The sequence below is a fragment of the Neophocaena asiaeorientalis genome, unplaced genomic scaffold, assembly GCF_003031525.2.
Source record: "Neophocaena asiaeorientalis asiaeorientalis breed wild unplaced genomic scaffold, Neophocaena_asiaeorientalis_V1.1 scaffold65, whole genome shotgun sequence".
Taxonomy (NCBI): domain Eukaryota; kingdom Metazoa; phylum Chordata; class Mammalia; order Artiodactyla; family Phocoenidae; genus Neophocaena; species Neophocaena asiaeorientalis.
The window spans coordinates 512,099-537,293 of NW_020173215.1; the positions used below are offsets into that span (position 1 = coordinate 512,099).

Below are 25,195 nucleotides of genomic sequence, written 5' to 3' on the forward strand. Positions count from 1 at the left end.
GCTCCGGCCTCGGTTGGATCGCTGGGAGAGGACTGGGGTTGGCGGCGTGAACACAGCCTGCAGGGGGTTAGTGCGCCACGGCTAGCTGGGAGGGAGTCCGGGGAAAAGTCTGGACCTGCCAAAGAGGCAAGAGACTTTTTCTTCCCTCTTTATTTCCTGGTGCGCGAGGAGAAGGGATTAAGAGCTCCAGAGACGGGCACGAGTCGCGGCTAACAGCGCGGACACCAGAGACGGGCATGAGATGCTAAGGCTGCTGCCGCCGCCACCAAGAAGCCTGTGTGCGAGCACAGGTCACTCTCCACACCTACCTTCCGGGGAGCCTGTGCAGCCGGCCACTGCCAGGGTCCCGGGATCCAGGGACAACTCCCCTGGGAGAACGCACGGCGGGCCTCAGGCTGGTGCAACGTCACACCGGCCTCTGCCGCCGCAGGCCCGCCCCGCACTGCGTGCCCCTCCCTCCCCCCCAGCCTGAGTGAGCCAGAGACCCCCGAAGCAGCGGCTCCTTTAACCCCGTCCTGTCTGAGCGGGAACAGACGCCCTCAGGCGACCTACATGCAGAGGCGGGCCAAATCCAAAGCTGAGCCCCAGGAGCTGTGAGAACAAAGAAGAGAAAGGGAAATCTCTCCCAGCAGCCTCAGAAGCAGCGGATTAAAGCTCCACAATCAACTTGATGTACCCTGCATCTGTGGAATACATGAATAGACAACGAGTCATCCCAAATTGAGGAGGTGGACTTCGAGGGCAAGATTTATGATTTTTTCCCTTTTTCCTCTTTTTGTGAGTGTGTATGCTTCTGTGTGAGATTTTGTCTGTATAGCTTTGCTTCCACCGTTTATCCTAGGATTCTATCTGTCCGTTTTTTTGTTTTTTAATATTTTTTCTTAATAATTATATTTTTATTTTAATAATTTTATTATATTTACATAACGAACCCAAAACAATGAAGAAAATGGGAACTTTTTCTTTTCCCGTGACTTTTAGGTTTTACTTTTGTTATTGTGATTAGTAGTCTGAGTGCGCTACTGGCTATAAGGGGGAGAAACAAACTGCTCAATGAAGAAGTTACTCTGTGTAAGTGTGCTTTAGATCCACAAGTCATGGTGTCTTAATTATTTCGTAATTGAGAGCTTTAACAGTTGTGGCTTAAAGAGACAATGGAAGAGAAAAGATTTGCTCACAAAATTTTCAGAGTAGCATCGGCCTCGGGCAAGAGTGAATATTTCTAGAGTTCAACCCAAGGCTATGTGGCTTAATAATTTAAATAAATATCTAAAAATGGTCTTTGCATGTCTGAAACAAAAGCCTGGAGGATCGGGATGTTTCTTATAAACATGGACTCTGTTACTGCCCTCTATCTGCATTCTTGGTTGGATCCCTATTTATCTCCTCTCTGCTTTTTGTGATGTGCCAGGTCGCTGAACTGATGCCACATACCCCAGCCAAACCTCTTGTGGCTGCTCCCTGGAGGAACGCGTGGACAGAGGAGCCAGATTGGAGTGGAGATAAGGTACAGCTGCAGGTGCTGTTCAGACAGCGAAAGGTTACAGGTGAGCATAGTTCTGTAGAAACCACATCTTCCTATCCTGCGGAGCTGAGGTTTGGCCATCTTACTGGAACTATTCTGCACCAGTAAAACATTCTTGTTCACAAGGGCAGAGCAACAGATGAGACAGGATACAGCGTCTATAAATACACACTCTTTCGACAGGAGATATTGTGATACATGCAAACCTTGGCCTTTTTGTCTGGCTGAATGTTAGCCATTGTGCAGTTCTCACCTTAAGTATGGGAGCGTGACAAGACCCTAGATTGCATGAGAGGTTCCAACTATGTATTTCCATAGCAACATGTATTTCCTACATTAGGCAGCTTATTACACTTGATTGCATGTTTACTCACATGTATCCTCCATTAGATTAGAAACTCCTGGAGGCAGGCACGGGTTTGGCTTGCTTATCATTGTAACTCCAGAGTCTCAGAGTGATTATGAAATGTTTGACAAGAGAACAGATAGTCAAGAACAACTAGGTCTGAGGTCAACAAGGATGCCAGGTAGTCCTGAAGGACGGGGCGCTTGTATTAAAAAGTCACATGTAGGCTGCTCATCTGTTCTCTCTAGATGCGTTCTCTCCATGGGATCTATATGATTTCTTCCCTCCTCATCTCAGTAGTCAGCCTCTGGGAGAAGGAGGTGACAAAGTCCTAACAGCTATAGGAGATTGTAACAGGGCACACAACTTCCTGCTACAAGCCATAGAGCTTTAGGCATCAGCAAGCAGCGTTCTGGAGGGATTTCGGAGTTGTGGAGTCCTTCCAAATTCCCTGGAATCAAACCTGTAGTCAGGTTGATGCTTGAGAAGAAATATAAGTCAGGATAAAATCTTGTCCGAGGGCAAGCAGTAAGCATGATTCTCTCCTCTCCTAACAAGTTTTCTGAGTTTTTATTGAGAGAAAAATGGCACCGTTTTTAGATCTTAGATCTGCTGGATAGACTGAGCCTGGAACACCAAGGTTTGTTAGGATGTGAGTTTCTCTACTCCAGGGAGCAGGGACCCTGTTGGAGGAACAGCAGAAAGACGAAGAAGTCATGCAAATATTGCTACTCTCCCTACTATTTATTATGGGATTGAAAACACACAAAATACACCCTCTAACAGGGATACAGGAGGGACATAGCTTGAGAGCTTTATGGGTCAATAGGGGATAGATTCCTTGGTGTTTTTGTTACTATTTCTTTTGAATATGGCAGACTATCATGAAGGTTCTTTATTTACTTAAAATTCCATTCTTTTGAAGAAGCAGAGACTATAAAAAGTGAATACTCTTAAAGATTCAGGTGATAGGAAACATAATTCCCAACCAGCATTGTGAATAAGTTAAGCCTGTTACGTTAAGCTTGACCTGAAGGTCAAGAAAACCTTGGCATTTTAGCGTTTGTATCACGTGGTTAAAGCTTTTGCACATTGCTCTGCGGAGTAAGTATGCTTATGCTGATTTATTGAAAACAAAATTAAGCTAGCTATACACACAGAGCAAAGTTATATATTTTATTGTGAATGTTGAATGATGGCAGAGAATGCCAGCCCAAAATATGCCACTTAAGCATAAGGATTATTTTGAACAAAAAATACTTGAAAAACAGCAGATACAAAAAAAAGCATTCTGATCTCCCCTTTTTCTTCCTGAAAACAGGAGATAAAACTCCCTTGTGAAAGATGTCCCCCTATACTAGGAAGAAAGAAGCATTCTTATCAAAGATGGGAAATTAAGACAAAGAAAAATCTGTACAAACAGACCTTGTTAAAATAATTCTTATCTTCCTTTAGCCTCATCATATGTTTCAGTTACTTTTCCCTAATTGTCTTTCTTTGATCAATTTAGTATAAAACCATTGTATACTAGGTTTTGCCATTTCTTTGGGTCTTCATTTCCTAACCTTTTAGGCTCCCATGTCATCAAAAACTTGTTTGTGCGATTTTCTCCTATTAAGCTGTCTTTTCTTGCAGAGCCCATTCAAGAATTTTCCTCCCCTACACTGTATTTGGAAATAAGCATTTCAACAGGAACATTAAGTTATATATTTTACAATTGTATCTATATCAAAAAAGCAAAGTAGATAAATTAGATCTGGTTACACTCATCTGATATAACCACATTTTGGTGTCAACTATAGTTTTCCTTTAATTTATCAAAATGTATCTCTTCTTTACACAATACCAAGTTGTGACATTCTCTAGGAACATTGGAAGACTAAACTTCGGAAGTCTAATTATAATATTTTCCCTAGTATCTCATTGCTGTTTAATATTGACTATATATTTAGGTAAAACATATGATCAAATAAAACAATATTATCTTAAAACTATTCTCTTAACTCAAATCTATATTGTTATAGCTGAATTTCATTGGGACAAATATTTGAAAGGACTTTTTTAAGGAACAGCCATTGGTAAAATAATTTTATTCAAATTATTTAAAATTATTGCAAAGAAGGTGAGAAAGTGATACTTTTAATAACTATAGCTGAAGTATTAAGTAATTTGGACCCCCATATACTTAAGAGCTGTATAAAAATTTTATAATAGGAGAAGTAGTTTACCTTTCTATTTACTTGATCTTTAAGTAATACTTATTTAAACGATATCAGTTTAAATGAGAATTTTTCACATCTGTGTTGGAGTTTCATTTCAAGATGTGACTACAGTTCTCGATTTTAATTCACCAGCAGTTTTGAAGTTTGCAGCAGTACATAAAAGTACAGAGCCAAGTGAGGCAGTTTGCAAGCTGAATCTACAGCTGATTCGTCTATGGATGGTGAGGAAATAATGGAATAAATTATGGAGACATTTCTTCTGCATAAAATTTTTGGGAGATCTCAGATTTGGTAATAGCTTCACCAAAAGTCACAAACTGACATATGACAATTTGATGTCTTATCTTGTGATCATGTGTCTCAATTCTCTTGTCTAGCTGATAAAGTGAGAGCCACATTTTGTTGGATCCCTTGCATTAGTTTTGTTAGAGGTGGTACATAATACACTGAATCAAATCATTATGAGTTATTAGTATGCGTAGAGTAAACCTACGTATTGAATGAGAAGTGCTTCTGAAAACTTTGTACAGAGCTATATTATAAACAGGTTCATTTGCAGTTGGAAATATTGCATTGATTAAATGATGCCTCTAGAGGGCACTCTGCATTCAGTTCAGGTAGAAACTAGTTTCTGATGTTGCTCACATTTTCTGTTATATTTATTTTGAATTTTGAGGTCAGCAGAGAGAGAGAAGTGTGTGGTGTGTACATTTGTAATAATTGTAGCTTTTTTTAACCGAATTTTAAACTTTTAATAAAAATTTTCTTTCTCTTTTAATAAAGTTTTTTTTAATTTGCAGTTGTTGTTTAACATTTATGTAATAGACTTACACTGAATAGCTTTCCTACTATAGTGGTAAGTTAACTTTGTTAAAGATTGAAATGGTCTATATTCATTTTCTTTCTTTCTTTCTTTCTCTGTTTTTTTCAGTGTTCATATGGTTGTGAAATTGATGATCCTAGAATTTCTTTTTGTGCTAGAAATTAGGAAATACTTAAAGAACTGGTTAAACATGGGACAATTTCACATCAAAATAAGTAATGATATAAATGCATTATAACTCATTAAATAAAATAGGATTAGTTAATTTATACTGATAAAAAATTTAGAAATAGACATAAATGGGGACAGGAGAAATCTTTTTTCTTTACATTAGAATACCTACTAATAAATGTAGAAGAAATTATGGTATCAGAAATTCACTATTTGGCAGCCATCATAGTAATAATTTAAATAGGAAATATTAATGGATGCTAAAACTCATGCCTGAAATTTTGATGAGGAATGGCATCTTTACATCATTTCATAGGATCTCCCCCCCCCCAATACTTAGCTAATACTAAAGGAAATATGGAAGAGTAACTTTACATTGGAGAATATTGGCAGACTCCACCTTAATGAAATGATCAAGAATAAAATCACCTGTAATGAGAAAAATCCAAACTGACCATCTGATAGGATGCATCAAAACATATCTTCACATCTGTGGTATTCCTGCTAAAAATGTATAAAGTGTTAGGTCATGAAAGTCAAGCAAGACTAGGAAACTGTCCCAGATTGAAAGAGGCTAAAAATCATGAAAACTACATGCAATCTATGTTCCTGGATTGGATCCTTCTTTGTCTAGGAAAGACACGAACAGAATAATTGGCAAAAACTTGAATGGCTTTGAGGATTATATGATAGTATTGTAACAATGTTCGTTTTCTGATTTTATTTCAAAGGGGATCAGAATTTGCCACACTCAAAATATGCCACTTTGATATGAAGATTATTTTGAGTTGAAGAATCAACAAGTATGGTAAGAGTTATCAGCCCTCCTTGATCTCCCTAAAAGCAGGGCATAAATTTCCTTTTGTGAAGGTGACATAAATTTTGCCCTTTTCCTATACCAGGATGAGAAGAACAACTCATCACCAGAGATCGAAAGCCGGCAACCAAAATGAGTCTGCATAAACAAACCTTACTAAAATAGCCCATATATTTCCTAGTTACTTCCATACAATTTATTGTCTCCTGAAGCCCAAACACTATTTCCTTTGCTAAGAAGGGTATAGAAGCTCCTGAGTCTAACTTCTTCTTTGAATTTCTTTTCTGTGAAATCCCATGAAAATACAAATATTAATAAATGTTTATTCCTTTTCTCCTGTTAATCAACCTTTGTTGGTTAAATTAGCAGGCCCTCCGAAACTGAACCTAAGAGGGTAGAGGAAACATTTTTTTCTTTCTGTGGTTACATGGGAGAATGTCCTTGGTTGTAGGAAATGCACACGAAATAATCCAGTGTTAATTTATTTCTGAATGGCTCAGTTAAAAAAAAAAAAGAAAGATCTTGATACACTTAGAAATTCTTGGGAGTTTGAAATTATTTTAAAATAAAAAAGTGCATAAATAGTAAACCTAAAAAAATAAAATCGGTTTGACACTTTACCTTATACTCAATGTAGAAATCATCTTATGAAAATGAAATTAGCATTTCATTATATTGCAGAAACTAAGATGCAGGCCTATAAATCTTCTTGGAGATTTGTGGAGTTAGTGCAAACCGAAACAAAGCAAAGATGATTTGGGGTTTTGCTTTTCTAAAAGAATGTGGAGGAAGAGCATGTGTGTGAATCCAATTACTTTGATAATCTGTTCTAACCCAAGGATTCCAAAAATGAAACGAGCTTATTTCCACCATGATATTTAAAGCCCAGGTAGGAAAAAACACAAAATAAATAAACAAAACTCCCAAACTTTGAATGTCTTCATCTTTGCTCTGTAATGTCTGGCATTTCACCTCCCTGTGGACTTCTCATAATAAACATATTAAAAATTGTTGAAATCCTCAGATTAGAGAAGCCTGCCTTTGGAAATGTGGGTTAGTGCTAAACTCCATGCACAATAGAAAAAGAAAAAACCCAAGCTCAGGAAGACTTTTTTTCTCATTTAATTCAACAAATATTTCTTTAAAACTTCTTTGTGTAATAAAGTCCATTAACCTTCAAGAGCTTATGTCCTCAGGATTTTGGGTGAGATTCCAAAAGAAAGAAATGCACATAAAGGGAGTGTTTTTCTTTCATTAATTACTTTTTTTTTTAAACACAATGGTATGACTTTTGGCATCAAGGAATAGCACAGGGGTTTAAAATGGATTTTTAGGGACTTCCCTGGTGGTCCAGTGGTTAAGAATCCGCCTTCCAATTCAGGGGATGCGGGTTTGATCCCTGGTCGGGGAACTAAGATCCCACATGCTGCGGCACAACTAAGCCTGCATGTCACAACTACTGAGATTGCGCACCACAACTAGTGAGCCCATGTGCTGCAACTACAGAGCCCACATGCTCTGGAGCCTGTGTGCCACAACTACAGAAGCCCTTGCACCACACACCACGACTAGAAAGATCCCGCATGCCTCAACTAAGACCTGAGGCAGACAAAAATAAAATAATAAATAAGTAAATAAAATGGATTTTTATCACAGCATTATTTTTAGATTCAAAAACTATAAAATAAAACTATTGTTGACCTTGTGTATTTCTGAGTAGAGAGAATGGATCATTTATTCTTGAGTGAAATGGAAAAAAACAACACTGGTTTCTCTTTGTTATAAAACATCAAATCATTGAATTTGGAAGGAAATTATCAAGGGTCATGATTATGCGGGAAACCAGCAAAGTGAAACAGTTATTTGGTATAAATTGTTTTTTGTTCTTCAGACATCTTTACAAGATTGACATAAAAGCAATTCAGGTATTTGTATAAATGCAACTACACCAAGACTAGAGGAGGCGTTCCTAAAACACGGTAAGTTAGAATACTTGGCAGAAAAAGCAAATCTCACATTTAACTGGCACTTTTGAGATCAAGTGAAAAAAAAAAAAAAATCATCTCCAAAGGCCAGGTAGCATTCTGTAGTGAAAACAAGACCAGCAGGTGGGTGAGGTGACATTGTTCTGATGAGCGATGACAGGATAGATGGGAAACAGTAGCATTCTACTAAAAAAACGACATTCACCTTTACTCACCTGACACTTGTTGAAATATGTACAAACACACAGTCCCCTGGCCAGGCTACTCACAGCGATGGCAGCGTCTACTGAGCCAGACACTGCACTAAGCACTGTATATGCTTTATCGCATTCACTCCATAGAAAGCCTCCTTGAGGTAGGAACTGCTTCCCCTGTCTTACAGGTGAGGAAACTGAGGTTCACAGAGATGAAGTAACTTGCCCAAGGTGAGCTCTTCTCATTGCATTTCATTGAGCACAGCTTTTGTGTAGATTGCCAAAGGTAAAGAATTAGAAGAGATCACCAGTTCTAATACTGGTAGAAACAGATCTTTTTAATAAACAGTTCATTTTTCTATATAAGTACTTTTTAAAAAAAAAAAAGACAGTAAGAAAAGAAAGGGCCACATACGATGTTCGGTTTTTAAGAGCTAAAAATTAGGAACTTGTTCAGGAAGTAATTGCGTGTGTTTGATTGTGCAATGGAGATCACAACACAATTAAATTCAGAATTCCAGTGAAGTTTGGAAAACTAAAGAATTGGTCAGACTTAGTCATTAAAAAGTGAAGATGAAAAGAATTAATAATTACTTAAAAATATACATTCATATCAAATGTAAGTATGTATATCTAGTAGCATTTTCAGTAATAAAGACTTTTATAATTAATATAATAGTAATACAACTTTAATATAGAATAAAATCGTGGTAAATTTACTTTTTTCCTTTCTATGCACATATATATTTTTGTAAATTGGGACTAGGGGTATATAAAGTATTGTACTTTTTTTCTGATTAATATATCATCAGAGTATTAAAGGCCTTTCCTTCAGTAAAGAGATCCATGAGTAGCATAGAAATTCAATTTAAAACATTCAAGAACAAATATGAACAGACTTGGCTCAAAGTATTAGGCTTAATGAACTTAAGCCAGTTAGAAAGTTATCAGTACAATGTAAAAGTTGTGCTCATCAAGTAGATGGCTGTTCAGAGTTAAGAAACTTGATTTTTGACTTAACTGTTAAAGATTTTGAGTGTCCCTTAACATCTAGGGCCAAGCTTAAGTACACATAAGATCTATTCTAAGCCTAGCTATAAAGCTAAACATAACTAAAATTGTGCGGGACTTCCCTGGTGGTCCAGTGGTTTAGACTCCGTGCTCCCAATGCAGGGGGCCCAGGTTCGATCTCTGTTCGGGGAACTAGATCCCACATACGGCAACTAAAAGAGCCCGCCCGCCGCAAGGAAGATTCCACACATGGCAACTTAAGCTCCCGCATGCCACAACTAAGACCCCGCAGCCAAATAAGTAAGTAAATAAATAAATATTAAAACAAATAAACAGAAAACCAAAATAGTGGGATTCACCCAAGAATTCTGAAGGAATTTGAGGACAAATTTAGGATTTTCCCTCAATATTTATTAGCCAACGCAGAAATAAGGCTTGCTAATACTATTTTAATTATGAATAGCCATGTAAGAAATTCAAAGACCTTATCAGTGAGAAGTAGAATTTATGATACAGATTTATTAACATGAAAGTAATTTAAGCAGTGGAAAGAAAAGTTTCTGTAAGGACAAATCTTGCTTGATTGATTAAATACACACATAAAATCTCTCCACTAAGATTATAGGCAAAGGCAATTTTAAAAATTGAATGCATATAAAAACGTTTTGTCATGTTTTAAAAATAGATTCTAGAAAAGAACTGAAGGGAGTAAGATAATAGACAGATTTCTGGGTGAGCATAGCGATCTGGTTTCTCTTAGGGATCTGGGCTAGGAAAGATTTCTTTTTTTTTTTTTTTTTGTAAACTACAGGAAAGGAAAGGTAAACAGTAGCACTGAATGACATTTTAATAGACTTTGCAAACCAAAATGTTAAAGCAAAAGGAATGGACTACAGGAAAGATACAAAAACTTAAAGGAATGGGCTGAAAAGTAGTACATGACCTTCCTTGTAGAGAATCACATTCAGAGAAAATATAACCCGAAACATATGAGTTTGATATCTGCGGCCTAAATTTTTAGTTACAAAGAGGTTTACGTGGCAATGAAGGCATTGAAGATTTTTTCCTTATGAATCATCCTCACAGTGCTACAGAGGTAAAAAAGTAGAATAAAAAATGACTGGATTTTATCATCTATCCCTTCAGCAAATAACTATTGAACATCTATTATACGGCAGACACTCTTCCTAGTGGTTGGCACATTATCTCAATGAGCTGAAAAGAAAAAAAAAAAATGCCTCCGCTTGTGGAGCTTACAGGATTTCTTACAAACGGCCGCTATAACATTTTCCTGCCTCCAAACAAACTGTAGTGAATTTGCTGTCAAGTTCATTAATGAACATGGCTCAGAAGATCCAGTGAGGGCCAGCTATGCTGATCAAGAAGATTCACTGCCTGAAGCTTATCAAGAGTTTAGTATATCTGCTTGGAAAACATGAGTAGGTTCAAAGAGAGTGTTAACAAAATCATGGGATACATTATGAGAAGAACCCTTCCTCTCAAAAGTGACTGCAGTTGGCGCTGTGACCCTAGAGTTTTTCCTCATAAAATACTCATACAGCTCTGAGGTATTTAAATTAAAAAAAAAATAATAATAATTATGGAGCTTACTAAGAAAAAGATTATCTTTAACATGTAATGTTTTTAAAGAGGTGTTTTGGAAAGGGTATAGACCTTCTATGATGGCTAGAGATAGAAAGTTGGAAAAAACTTAGGAGGAAGTTTAGTGAAACTAGCAACAAAACAAATAAAAAACTTGGGAGAACCCAGATGCAACATGGCTGGCTCAGTTGAAAGCACTGTGCAAGGACAAGAGAAAAGAGAGAGTTCAAACCAAAAAAAAAAACAAAAAAACAAAAAACAACCCCAAAACCGAACAAGAAAATCTAGAGGAAAATCAGGAGAAAAGGAAAGCCGAGAAGTGTTCGAGGAGATGGGGGCTGGCACCACCTTAGGGACGCTGTAAGTGAGGAATGTGAGAGCCAGGAAAAGTTCAGTAAAGTATCTGTAATATCGGTAGACTACTGAGCTTAAAGATATATCGATGAAGCTCATTGTTACTTTGACAGCAATTTTCATTTAAAAGTAAAAGAAGTCGGGCATGGGGCCTATAAGAAAGGAGTCTTGCTATTCATGTAGCTTGGAAATACCCCTGCCTGGGCAGGGAAAACAAGGACTCCAGGTGTCTTGGCCATGAGTCAAGGTCAATGGATTAGAAAAGGAAGTGGCAACTGGGAATCATTGATTGAAGATTTCAACCCATGACTAGCTGAGAGATGTGAAACTAAACTAATAACTGAACTGATTATTATCTTCCAAATTTCCCCCCCACAGAACTGGAACTACTTGTGTGCACCTAGCTACAATGGCTGGGGAATAACGTCCCAGAGAAGAGGAAACGGGTCATGTCAACCCCAAGACACAATATCTGGAGTTGAAGCATCCCTCTGATACCCTCAGATAAGAAAGGAAGCTAAGGAAGCTTACTTAATCCTTCTGAGGTGACAGGGCAGGTAACTTGTCAGGGTAGCTCACTGAGGACAGTTTTGTGGGTTGTTGTGTCAGAGCACCTGGCTGGTGCTGTGGAAGGCTGGGATCTCACCTATGCTTCTCTGGCCAAGCCAGGAGCTCTCGTGTGGGGCTGCATACACCCAGAAAGAAGAGCACCTGTTTCTCAATTACACAAAGGCACTCTCTGGGCTGGCAGCGCCCTGGAAACTGTGTCCGCTGTCAAAAACCATCGTCAGAGGCAAAGCCCATACCTGGCAACACTGGGGTGGCATTTGACATTTCTTCTGTTTGTATGTTGAGACATGGCAACCACCTGCGACTGGTTCTTTAACGCCCCCAAATGGACACAGACACGCTACAGGAAATTCCTCTTGCTTTTGTTCTCACCCAAATAGGTGACACCAACCACACCTGAGAGTGCTAAACAGTGGGTTTACTGGGATAACTGCAGAAAGATTGTGATGAATAGGACACTATAAAAATTACAAATTCCCTCTGCATAATCTTAACTTAAGAAGAGGACACTTTTGAGTCCAAGATTTCTCAAAAACCTCATAGTAGGGGCCTCAACTGTCTTTATTTAGACCCAATTTCTCAAAACTGTACCTAGTTAGAATTTGCTAGGCTCAGGGGGGTTTTCCACACCTCTGAACAACGTTTTTCATCTTTACACAAAATTTTGGCAGTTGGCAGCTGTCGGGTCACCAGCAGTCTCTGGATGCAGAAAGGGACCCCTGAACACACGTCCTAACTAGCAGGCTCCCAGCTCCTCTGGTGCTTTAGGTAACCACTGCTGATTAGAAAACATCCTTTTCCTATGACAGAACAATCTAGTTCAAACAGAACTGTGGCTGACACTTACTGTGTGTGGCTGATTTAATGATCAGGGAATTACTACCAGCTAACAGGCATGTTGATTATATTTTCCTCAACAGATTTTTGTTTGTTTGTTTTTATTCCCGCGGAGAGCTTTTTGTTCCTTTTCATCCAGCATATTTCTGGAACCCTCAGCCCAGCTGGCCATTTCAAGTCCTCTGCTCAGGCTCTATTAAGAGGAAAAACAGAACTGTACTGGAAAATAATGTACCTTAGGTGGAACTAAATCCGGAGGGAAGTATTGAAAAGCGAAACTGGCTCTTTGGATCTGCTAGGTGAGAGTGAAAGTAAAGGTCACTTTTTGGTAAGACGCTCTGAATGTTAGTAAAAGCAGAACTGTCTGTTGGGGAAAAGAGTAGGAGTTGAAGGTCAAGGGGGAAATTTGGTGGCTGCAATAACTAGAGTTAATTTATGAATGGACTCTAGGCTTCGTCAGTGAATGCTTCTGACGTGCCTGAGTGAGTAGGGGGCAAGAGAGGAAGTTTGGGGTGTGAGGAAAGTCCAGAAAACATGCTAATCAAATGTTCCACAAAAGGGGACAACTGGGTAGCCATATTGGTACTTTAGTTAATGCTTGGAAGGACCAGAGTAGGACTCAGCATCGAAAGCACGGGGCTGTTCCATGCAAGATGGTGTGTAGTCACTGGCCTGCTTCTGACAGAGCAGCAGGCTCCAGCCTAGAACATCTGGTTGTTAGACATTGTTTTGTGTCTCATGTGTTTAAAATTCATTTCTAAGCATTATTTTGTATGTTTCAAAAAGCAAAACACAAAAACAAAAACAAAAAATCCCAAACAAAAAGTAATAAGCTTTCTAAGAGGAAAAGGTAATTATGGTCCTTTACTCTGTGCATCATGATTTTTGCCTTAGGCAAATTTACAGCCAGAGTTTATCACTGCTTTGGGCCATACACACATTTTTCTCCATGTTGCTTTCCCGAGCCTATGTCAAGGGAAAGAGCCCTGCACCTGGAATCGGAAGATCTGTATTCCAGAGGTACCTCTGCCACTAACTAGCTGTGATTTGAGCAAGTACTTAGCTCGTTCTTTGTCTAGTAATTAATGCATCCATTCATTTATTCAGTGGCCTTATACTGAGAACCTGCCTTGTGCATGGTAATCTCATTTTCTTCATGTGTAAATTAAAGGAATTACCCTAGATCAATTCAATGTTGGAATCATACAATTAATTTTAAATGTCACCTTTTTGTGAGAACTGAGATAGAAACCTAGGTCCTCTGATATGATTCATACACTTATTCTGCATTTATTAAAGCATTAGACTATGTATTTTCAAATAAAAGCCTGTTTTATTTTTTTCTGTATTGTACACTATAAAAGTACACTCACTTTAACAAGCCAACACTAGAGAAGATTAAAAAATAATAAACTTATTCTTCCCTCAGTTCCACCTTACTGTGATAATTAGTATTTGCACCAATTCCATATTCTTCTCTATACTCACACAAATATGTGTATATTTATATGATTATATGATAATTTTTCTTCCTTTTCTGAAAAAGTAAAATATAGTCATATTATACATTACCCTGCTAATTATTTGGTTATTTTGCATTTTTCTGAACATTCCTCCAGGTTCATACATATAAATCTAACCAATTATTTTTAATGGCCGAATAATATTGAAAATTATAAATGGGCCAAATTTATTTAACTATTTCCCTATGATGGAATACCAAGTTGTTTCTAACAGTTTTTTCTTTTTGATGTCGTTTTAGTTAACGTCATAAAAGAAATATTTGTCTAGATTTATTCTTACATACTGGTGCTTTATTTACATAGAATAGATTTAGATTGTTAGCCAAAGGGTATAAACATTTAAACTTTTAACAATGCTTCTAGATTACTTTCTAAATTGGTTATAGCAATTTTCATTTCTATCAGCTATATATAAGAATTTTTATTTTCCTGCAACTGACGTCAGCTCTATGTGTATTAATATCTTTGCCAACAATGAGTATTCTACGGTTGTTTTAATTTGTATTTTCCTAATTACCAATGATGTTGATCATATTTCAATATATTTGTTTTTATTTGCTTGTTCTCTTCTGTAACTGTTAGTCTTGGCTCGTGACTGACTTTTCTTTGCAGATGCCTTTTCCCTTTCCCATTTGCAGTACTTCTTTGTCTAGTCACCATTTTCACAGGTAGAGGTGTTACAGATAACAAGGGAAGGGAAGTGGGATCAGAACTATGGAGTGTCAGAAGTAGGGGAAGTAGGGATTCCAACTTTATGTAGGGTAATCAAAGGCAAGGCCCACTGAGAAGGTGACATTTGAGCAAAGCCTTGCGGGAGGTGTAGGAGTGAGCCTGTGGCTTACTGGGGAAACAGCATTCCACTCACTGCTGTGTCAAAACTCGAAGGCTAGAGCTTGCCTGGTGTGTCCAACGAACCCAAGGAGGAAGGTATGCCTGGAGTAGACAGAGCTGGAGGGGAGGTTGTAGTCAATAATACTAGAGGTAAAAGGGAGCTAGCTCATGGAGGGCTTGTAGGTATTAACAAAATCTTGACTTTTACTCTGAGGAGATGAGGGTTTTGAGCAAAAGAGTAATATGATGTGACATATTTTGGAAAGATCACTCTGGTTGCTGGGTTTACAGTAGCCTGCAGGGACGCAAGGGAAAACGCATGGAGACTACTTAGAAGGCTACTCAATAACCTGGGCAGAGATGCTAGTTGCCCTTTACTGAGACAGAAGACTGAGGGAGGAGCAAATTTGGGTAGTTTGAGAAATGAGAAGTCTACAAAGTATTCATTACTGTCAGATGCATTTTATCATAGACACATTACTTAGTGTTCTGACTTTTAAAATAAAAGTTTACTTAAAGGTGTTGAAATGTTAGACTTATATATAACCTGGATCTTGTACTAAGCCCCTGAGGGTACAGAGCTATCTAATTTTATATTAATGGGGGTTGCCTCTTGACATTTTGCTTCAAAATAGAAACAAATTTAAGTATCGACTCCAAAGGGCAAGGAGCTAAGAGCAGAAAAAGGTGGTCAGGTAGAGGAAAATCTTCTCATTGGAAAAGAACAGTCATGGAGAGTCACATTAGTGAGACTACTTTACATGTGGTCTGGGTTTTTTTGTTTTGTTTTATGTTTTTTGCCGTTTGTTTGTTGGTGTTGTTAAATACCCACAATTGAAGAGAAAAGATAAAGGGACCGTGAAAGTTCAGGGAATTCTTCAGAGGCACAGAGAAAAATAACCTTAAGATCAGTAAAAAAACAGTGATCAATGATGTATAACTGAGAACATAAAGAAGACATTAAGCTTTGACAGCTTTAAGTGCAGGAACTTCTAAATCATAGAGAGGAATTAACAAGTCTCAGGAAAATCAAAGATTTCATTAATATTAAATCTATTCTAGTTTCGTAGAAACCAGGATACACTAATGCAGATATTCCTTGATTTATGAGATGGGGCTACATCTCAATAAACCCATCATAAGTCGAAAATGCATTTAATACACCCAACCTACCCAATATCAAGGCTTAGCCTCATACTACCCTACAGTTGGGCGAAATTATCTAACGTCTAACACAAAGTCTATTTTATTGAATACTTTACTGAAAGTGAAAGACAGAATGGTTGTATGGGGACAGAATGGTAGTAGGTGTATTGGTTGTTTATCTTCGTGATCACACGGTTGACTGGGAACTCTGTCTACTGCCACCACCCAGCATCATGAAAGAGTATGGTATGCATATCACCAGCCAGGGAAAAGATCAAAACTCAAAATTTGATATATAGTTTCTACTGAGTGCATATCACTTTTGCACCACCATAAATTAAATAAATCATAAGCCAAACCATCATAAGTTGGGGACCTCTGTACATGATTTATTAAATGTTAATGATTTATTAATTTATTAAATGAATTAAGCAACTAATTCTATATAGATGCTCTACTTCTTTAAATCTCTCTAGACTATTTCATAAGTCTGGTGATTTTTAAATGTTCTATTTAACTGCTCTAACACTGAGTTAAGGTATTAATATTCTAGTGAATTATAGAACCTGAGGAGAGGGTTATAGGATCCCCCAAATTTATAACCTGTCAGTCAGAAGTATAGGTGGCCCCTGTGACTGGAATTCAAAGTGAGGCCAGTCTTGTGGGACTGAGCCCTTAATCTGTGGGGTCTAACTCCAAGTAGCTAGTGTCAGAATTGAATTGAATTGTTGGACACACAGTTGGTGTTGGAGAATTGGTTGTGGAAAAAGTCACTCATTTGGTGTCAGAAAAAAAGATGTTACAATGGGCATAAGTGATGCTTATATAAACCCAAGCAGCATTATACACAGAAAGAATATTGCCTTGTAAATTCAGATCAGTAAAGTTATGGAAAGTCTCACATGTATACATGTGTGTCTCTGAAGCTCTATAAAATAATTGCAGAAGAATCAAGGTCCTCTATCCTTTGATCCCAGATGGGGTGAGATAAATATTAGGTACATAATTTTACTATGTGATTTTAATTCACTCATCAACAAATATTTATTGAAGTTTACTATGGGCCAAGAACTGTCCTCAATGCTTCTTATATTTCTTATTGTAAGAAACAAGTCAGTGACACATTTGGGGACATTATATAGGCTTCTACCTAACTTTACATGACTGCTTCTAAGTATAGAGAGAATTATTGACAACTGAAATATTTTTAAGGTGAAACATTTTCTAACCATAAGCTAAGTTGGTTGTTTTAAATGCATCTGTAGGATGACTGAATACTTACTATGTGTCAGAAGCTCTATATGTATTATCTTATTTAATCCTCATGACTATTATTATTGCCATCAGGAAGATGAGAAAACGATGATTTTTAGAGAGATTAAGTAATTTACCTAAAAAGTGTGATTTGAACTCAGGCAGTCTGATTCAAGAAACCACACTTTCCACCACAAGACTGTTTTTAAATGGTGTCACTGATATAGTGGATGCTCTTTACTTGTCAGTAAATAAGAACTTCTATCAGCTTTGCTCAAAAGAATAGGTAGGAGTTTCTCTGAGCCATTGATGAGAAGGGGTCTCATTATCCTCTAATAAATTATACCATACGATAAAGAAAAGAAAGATTACCACTATATAGAGATGAAATAAATCCTTGTACTCTGGAACATTTCTAATAATCTTAAATTGAACCAGGTTTGGTAATCATACCTTTGATAATAAAAGTGCATGTGTTTCTTTAGGGGATTATTTCTCAATATATTGCCTGGGCTTCTAGATTCCTGTTACATTTCAGCAGTTGCCTAATCCAAATTCCTCCACACATCCTCCAAAATGCTTACAGATCAACAAGAAGGGCAAATAAAATCCACAATAGGGATCTGTAGCATAAATAAGAGTCTTAGCCTGCTCAAACTTCCATAAAAACATACTGCAGACTGGGTGGCTTCAACAACAGAAATTTATTTCTCACAGTTCTGGAGGCTGGGAAGTTCAAGATCAAGATGCCAGCAAAGTAGGTTTTATTCTGAGGCCTCTTCTCTTGGCTTGCAGATTGTGCCATCTTACTGTGTGCTCTCATGATCTCTTCTTTTTTTGCATGTGTGTGTGTGGAGAGAGAGAGCTCAAGGCAGCTCTCTGATGTCTCTTCCCATAAGGACACTAATCCTATTGCACCAGGACCCCACCCTTATGACCTCATTTAACCTTAATTATCCCCTAAAGGCCCTATCTCCAAATACTGTCATATCGGTTTAGGGATTCAACATATGAATTTGGGGAGAACACAATTCAGTCCATAGCAATAAGAGACAGAGAGTACTACAAATTTCAATCTCAAACCAACAAAGCTAGATTTGGGAACCATGCCAGAACAGGGTCTGGTGAAGAATGAGTTGAAAAGAGGAGCAAACCCATTGTGGTCTAGTGGTGATGAACATCAAAAAAATCTCCCTGAGAAAAAAATGTCCCCATTATTTCAAAAACAGGTACATGACAGAATCAAGTTATTTATATTGCCTCTCCTATATAATCTGTATCTCAGAATAGTCATATAGTTTTGGGGAAATTTTTTAATAGAATTATTCTACATAATAAAGAAGAAATGGTAGAATGCTCTATTGCTATTTTATAATCATAATAATAAATGAATGGATCTAAGCAATTATCAGAGGCTGATAGTAATCCAAAAAAGAGATGAGCAAACATTAAGTATTTTCAGGTAGAAGTATACAACATCACCTATAAAGCAGTCTTGCCAAATGAATAAATAAAATCTGATTCTGACCAAGCCTTTAGATCTAAGGAGCAATTTATAGTAAATACAGTGGACAGAGGAACGTGTATTATATGATCAATGTGATTGCTGTTGGCAAACTCTGTAAATTACCCACTTTCTTCAAGAGACAACAACAGCAAAACAAAACAAAACAGCAACAACAAAACTGCAAGAAAAAAGAGAAGAAGAAGCTGTAGAACAAAAGATAATTAGCTAGAATTATCAAATGTTTGATCCTAGTTCAATAAACTGTAAATAGAAACAAGTCAATTGGGAAAAGTCTTAACACTGGATATTTTGTGATTTTAAGGAATTGTTGTTAAATATGTTAGTTGTAATAACGATATTGTGGGTATGTTTTTTAAAAGAAATACTTATCTTTCAGAAATACTGAAATATCCACAGATGAAATGACATCTTCGATTTTTTTCAAAATAATTCAAAGTTGGGGGATAGGTGTGGATATAGATGAAATAAGACTGCCTATGTATTGAATAGTATAAAAACTGCTGTGATGATTAAGGGCTTCACCATAATATTCTCTCTGCTTTTGTATATGTTTGAAAATATTCATAATATATTTTCAAAAGGAATATATCAGAATTTTGAAAAAAAAAAAAAGGAGGTGAAAGTTCCCTTCTGAATGAGAAAACACTCAGAACATGTCTGAGAACTGGCTTCTGGGGACTCAAAGATCAAAAGGCTGCCATCAAGAACTGTGAAGAGGCTGAGACTTTCTCCTTTCAGGCTAACAATTTAGCCCATCAGTGTTTCATGGATACTGACAGAAGAGATGAGACTTATATATCAGAGACAAAGGACTTTATTGCTCACAGAAATAGCAGTAGCCAGGTATTGGTGTTTTTGATAAGCTGGGCTAGTTCCTCAAGCCTAGTTCTTGTAGCGAGGTGCAAAGGTAGCCAGGTAGCACTTGTGACCAAGTTTATTGCATTACAGAGGAGGAGCCCTGATCTTAGTAAAATGAATATTTTATACTGGACAGTAAATACGACTGCCCCTGCTATGAAGGGGGACACTATATTCCAAAACTGTAAGCAATTGTGCCCTTCAGTCCAGAGAAGACATTACTTTTGTCTTCTAAGAATTTTAAAAAATAAATGTCTTGGGAAGGCAACCCAGAACAAAGGCACTCAGTGTCTCTGCTTGTAAGACATGCATGAACATGAAAGACCCATGCAGAATTGTCCCCTGACAGTGGCAGCTTTGGGTGGGCACCACTGTGAAGGAGAGTATGAGACTTGGAAGGAGGAAGCCTCCTGTGGAGTCTGGTGATGAAGAGATGTAATAAACCAGGCTGTGGAATTGAACCCTACCTATAAAAACAAAATCAGAAGATACATTAACCTTGAACACACCAACCACCAAAGAAAAAGCATTTATCTTTACCATCAGAGGAGGGTCCTCTTGAACTAGGAAACCTAGTAAGACATTCTCACCAAGTTTACATCGAGACATCTATTATTTCCAGTCTAGGAAACTGATTATAAAATGGACAGTTGACAACCCTATAAACTACAAGAAGAAAAACAGAAATTGAGAATCAACAGATTTTAGCTGATCAAAATATTCTCTAAAAAACCAAACATGATGCACAGGAAAACTGTAATAAAACTCCAACAAGCTTTAAACATCTCTAAATAAACATTTTTAGATATAAAAGAAAACCTTAAATCATAAATTCAAGAAAACCCAGGACAGAAGTGAGCAAAAGCACAATTTAAGATGAGATACGACCAAATTCAGGAAAGAAAAATTGAAAAAAAGATAAAAATCATCTCATGGGTGAAGGTAAAATTACAAAGTATCCAAGGAAGAAGAGATTTAGTTAAGAGTCTCATAAGAGATTTTGAGTAGAGGAACAAAAATAAAATGAAGAAATAAATAGGATCAGAAAGGAAGTGCTTGATATAGAACAGAAAAAAATATCCAATACACATTTGATTTTGCTGAATAAGAAAAATAAAACAATGAAATAGAACAACCATTAAAACTATAATCAAAGTAAAAAACGAGATCTTAATTTTATTGTTGAAAGTGCCCCCCCCACCCCCATATGCCTTCGAAATTACAAGACAGAGTCTAGTAAAACTATTTAGTTTTTAAGAATCCGTCATCTGGGGTAAAAATTACCAAGAAACTTACAAAGTTTCTTGACTGAAACATAAGAAGCAAGACAAAAATGACACAGCATTTAAAAAATAATTTTAGGGGCTTCCCTGGTGGCACAGTGGTTGAGAGTCCGCCTGCCGATGCAGGGGACACGGGTTCGTGTCCCGGTCCAGGAAGATCCCGCATGCCGTGGAGCGGCTGGGCCCGTGAGCCATGGCCGCTGAGCCTGCGCGTCCCGCGTACCGCAAAAAAATAAAAATAAAAAATAATAATTTTAGGAAAGTATGAGTAAAGAATCTTGTATCCAGTTAAGCTGTTTTACATGTATTAAAACTAAAGAAAACTTTGGCAAAAAGACTGCTGATGAGTATTAAAATAGTAGATCTAAGAGTATACCCAAGACTAAAAAAAAGGGAGAACAAGCATGAAAAAGCATCATCTACATATGGGTTCTGACAAAATAAAAGTAATTTAAAAAGTTGTAGGAGAAGGGAAAAAGTAAAAATTAGCATAAGTTCATAGCTGCATAGATTATAGATAGGAGTCAAAGAGTATCACTTAAATCTAACAAACCAGATAGGAGAAACCTAATTAAGGGGGAAAAAAAGATCAAGGGAAGTTTGAGTTATTAGCATAGAGTTAGGCAACTACTAGAATAAAAATATAAGCTTTTCTAAATGCAAAAACAAGTACTAAAAATAAGCAAAGAAGCCGGATCAAGTAGAGAGAAACATAGTAAATCTAACATTAATATTAACATCAAATAATATGACAGAATTGAGAACAAACATGCCGATCATATCAACAAATGTAAATGGGCTTAACTAGGTTATTTAATGAACACGATTTTGAATGTGGCTTACAAAGCAAAACCCATACCCTCCCTCTTGCATCTCCCTCCCACCCTCCCTATCCCACCCCTCTAGGTGGTCACAAAGCACCGAGCTGATCTCCCTGTGCTATGCGGCTGCTTCCCACTAGCTATCTATCTTACATTTGGTAGTGTATATATGTCCATGCCACTCTCTTACTTCGTCCCAGCTTACCCTTCCCCCTCCCCGTGTCCTCAAGTCCGTTCTCTCTGTCTGCGTCTTTATTCCCAGGCAGCTGTCTTAATACCCCAGGCATGGCCAGAGGCTGATTCTTTTGGAAAGATGAAACCCAAAGCCTCTGGATTCAGAGACAGAAGGCACCGAAGAGGTCTGGTGTGGGGTTGAGAGGTTGCATGGAAATCTACATAGTAAACTGTAGTAGTCTGAGATCTCGTCCCTCACTTTTGCTCTAAATAGTACAGCTGTTCATATATCTCAAGACTACAGATTGGAAAGACCCTCACTAGAAAAACTGAACAGCCAGAAAAGACCAACGATTAGAAATTCTGAGGTGGTAAAGAAGGTTCTAGGAAAGACTGCACTGTTGGCCAAAGAGTAACAATCCAGACTGGAGAGAACGAAAGAGAGCTCAAGAAGTGAGGATGTTAGAAAAAAAGTAACTCATGGGGTTGACTGTAGAGAAAATAGTATGGGTAGGTTGTCTCACTTGGTGAGAAGGACTTCTAGAAAGCTGACCAACTGAAGTGGCAGAGCAACTTTAACTCCAGTAAGGGATAGTATTCTTAGGAAAGAAATTTTGACCAGAGTGAAGTACTTGGTTCAACAGTGAATAATATTTGGAGCAATAATAACGATGTAGAAAAATTACTCTGTTTCTGGAGGGAAGGTAAACTGGGGTTATTCTGCTTGAGAGCATTGTTAAGTACATATCAAAAGTTTAAAATTTTTCTGTACTTTCACTCCACTTTTGGGAATTTACCCTAAGAAAACAAAGGTGAATGTGCACAAAGATTTAAATACAAGTATATCTGTTGCGGTGTTGTTCCTAATAGTAAAAGATTGAATACAACCTATATGTCTCAAACAGGGCATCAGTTAAATCAATATTGATATGGCTATATAACCAGATATGATCGAGATGAATATTTACTTGGGGAAATATTTATAATATACCTACTTAAAAATTTTCTAAAGCAACCTTTTCTCTATAGTCCTGTTTTTAAAGAAAAAGATAAAAAGAGGTAGAGAGAGATCTGAAAAATTCTATCAGTAGTTATTTTGGGTGTTAGGACTAAACCTGAGTTTTCTTTTCTTCCTTTTCATCTGTATTTGCAAACACTAAAGGCTTCTACATAAATATAGCAACTCTTAGAGTTGCCACACACAGAAAGAACTGACTTATAACTCACGTTTTACTGTTATAATTAGAAAATAGAAACTATTTTCAAAAAAGAAAGAGACAAGGAGAATAAGATGGCGGCATGTTGGCTGGTTCATTTGTAATGATCAGAAAAATGTTCTGTTTAGCAGAGGGGCAGAGCAAACTTATCAGCTAAATTAGTCTCCACTTACTCATTCAACAAACATTTCAGAGACTTTACCATGTGCTACTCACTGTGATCAGCTCTTTTCCTATAGAGATCAACTAACCTTTCAGCAGGTAAGACACAGAAGCAACTGGAAATAACCAAGAATCACACATTGAAGTTCACTTTTCTGTGTAGCTTGTAATCTACTCTAAATTTAGATATAAATGTGAAAAGACTGTCCAAGCTGTATAAGATATTAAATAAATGTAAATCTGATTTTGAACAGTAACACCTCAAGAGTGTCATATTCAAGTACTGATAATAACAACAGTATAGGGTGTGAAACTCATCTAAGTTTCGTTGCTAATATTTACATTTCCCCTCCTGTTTATATTCTAAAATAAATAAAGTGTGATATAGTACAGAGTAAAATAAAAACTTTTAAAAAGGCAAATCATCCGAATGATTGGAGTCTTAAAATAAATTTTATTTCACTTTTTAATGTGCTGATATTTTCTGTGATAATTGAAAATACTGAGCTGGTAATATAAGGAGAATAATGGAACTCACATGGTTAGAACAATGAAAGTCATTGTATTTGGAAAGTAGATGTCTCCAGCTTAGAAATATTTCCTAGATGTGAAACGGAAAAATGATTCCCTAGTGCAGTTTCCTTGGAAAGTGAGGTGATGTGTGATTTAAGTAATTACAATCCTTTCTAACAGAGCAATATGTTCAGAATATAAAGTGAGCACTGTGTCAATATAAAAATTAGCAAATGATATAAATGACTAAAAACAGGGAATAAAAATTGATTTCAAACAAATGCTGAACATAACCTCCCTACTTTCTAAAGTAAACCTATGTTTGATCAGAGACATATATAGTATTCAAAGTAGATGCCTATCAGCAATGAAAAAACCCAATTCACTGAGGGCATTAAACTTAAAATTTCAATTTATATGAAGGAATAAAAGAGAAAGATCCAAACCAGAACCAAATTGAATTTTCCAAACTCAAGTCCCTTCATTTTTCCGCATTATTTCCTCACTTAGTGTTTTGATATAACTTCCTGTCAGAGCAGCATAAAGAGAGTTGTGAACTTGTTATTTCCAAATTGCCCTGAAAACTGGAATTTTGCTAATGCAATATTTCCATCATGTTAATTGGCCTTGAACCACATCAAATTCAAGCCACGAAACTAAATGTACTGCCTTAGAAGGGTCTGTGTATTTAATTACCATGCTGGAGGACATGTCATTAGCTTAAACTCTGAAGCCTTCTGCAAAAAAAAGGGCAACTCAAGAACTGCCACACACAGAAAGAACAGACTTATAACTCCTTCAGCTGGCTGCATGCTGTCTGCAGCCTGCCTGGGGCCTAGTTAGACCTCCAAGTGACCTCTGTGCCTTCCCAGTTAATGCCAAAGATGTTTCCATTGAGGTAAAAGCTGGCAGATCCAGTCTCCAGATACACAAATTTCATGCTGAGAGGTAGTGCCAGTTCTTCCGAGATTAAATGATAAGTAGCTCCTTTGGAGAATTCTAATTTGGTATTCTTTCCAACAATATTTCCCCAAACACTTCCTAGCACATGGTAGTAACTTTACAAGTTATTGTCGCATTGAATCAAACAAAGAGTTTATGTGGGCATAAAGTATTAAAAACAGACAGACAAAAGATATACCATAGATACCTTCTCTGGCATTTTGTTTAAGCTGGGCCTTAGAAAATGGAAAGTCTATCCCATGGGTGTTGTTTGTACGGAAAAAGCTTTTCTGAAATGTGCTTTATGGAGTCTGGCTGAAAACACAAGTTTTCTAAAAGCCCCCTGTCTTATATCTCTGTGAATGTATCCATCCAATAAAAGTTAATGTTATGTAATATATTACACATAAACACATGCTTGAGATGCTACTTTCTTATTTTGGAAAGAGAAGAGACTTAATTAGACTTTTGTCCAGAAACCCAATG

At 37.1% G+C, this 25,195-nt stretch overlaps 1 long non-coding RNA gene across 3 annotated transcripts in view; it reads left to right on the forward strand.

Annotated features, from left to right (window-relative positions):
- Nucleotides 1–942: 942 nt before the first annotated feature.
- The window catches only part of LOC112399784 (uncharacterized), a 29,003-nt gene continuing 4,750 nt past the window's right edge, over nt 943–25,195 (forward strand). The window contains exons 1-4 of one of the 3 annotated variants that reach the window (XR_003003311.1): nt 943–1,071; nt 1,412–1,547; nt 5,819–5,895; nt 5,990–6,291. This is a non-coding gene — a long non-coding RNA (uncharacterized LOC112399784). Of the gene's footprint in view, nt 1,548–5,818; nt 5,896–5,989; nt 6,292–25,195 lie in introns of those variants that run through there. The other 2 variants (XR_003003310.1, XR_003003312.1) reach the window with 2 other exon arrangements.